The sequence below is a fragment of the Chaetura pelagica genome, unplaced genomic scaffold (genome assembly GCF_000747805.2).
Source record: "Chaetura pelagica isolate M959 unplaced genomic scaffold, ChaPel_1.0 scaffold657, whole genome shotgun sequence".
NCBI classification, from domain to species: domain Eukaryota; kingdom Metazoa; phylum Chordata; class Aves; order Apodiformes; family Apodidae; genus Chaetura; species Chaetura pelagica.
The window spans coordinates 688,864-689,300 of NW_009953931.1; positions in this window are offsets into that span (position 1 = coordinate 688,864).

Consider the following 437-nt stretch of genomic DNA (forward strand, 5'->3'; position numbering starts at 1 on the left):
CACCTTTGTCCTCCCAGTGGCCTCTCACAGCATGGCTGTGGTTTTCGCATGCCGGGAAAGGCAAGGAGGGTCGTTTTCCCCCTCCTCACACCCCAGCTGTCCGGCTTGGACCGGGTGTTTTCCTCCCGTGGTCAGTGGCCACTTCGCGTTGATTGAACGGACTAAATGCAGGAGTTGGCGTTGGCTCGCAGGTCCGAAAGGCAGAGGCAGGAGGCTCGGGAGATGGAGGTGCAACACCCCTGTCAGATGATGCAGGCCTGCTGTTTCTCTGATCCTGGGAGGATTCGTGTTACACTGATCTGCAGGCTGCTGTTGATGCAGGCCGTCCTTTTCTTCCCCTGCTGCCATGTAAACATTCCCTACCTCTCTTACACCAGAACTGGTGCTTATTTCACTTCACATAAAAAATTCAGGGTGGTGATTTTTTTTTTTTCTTC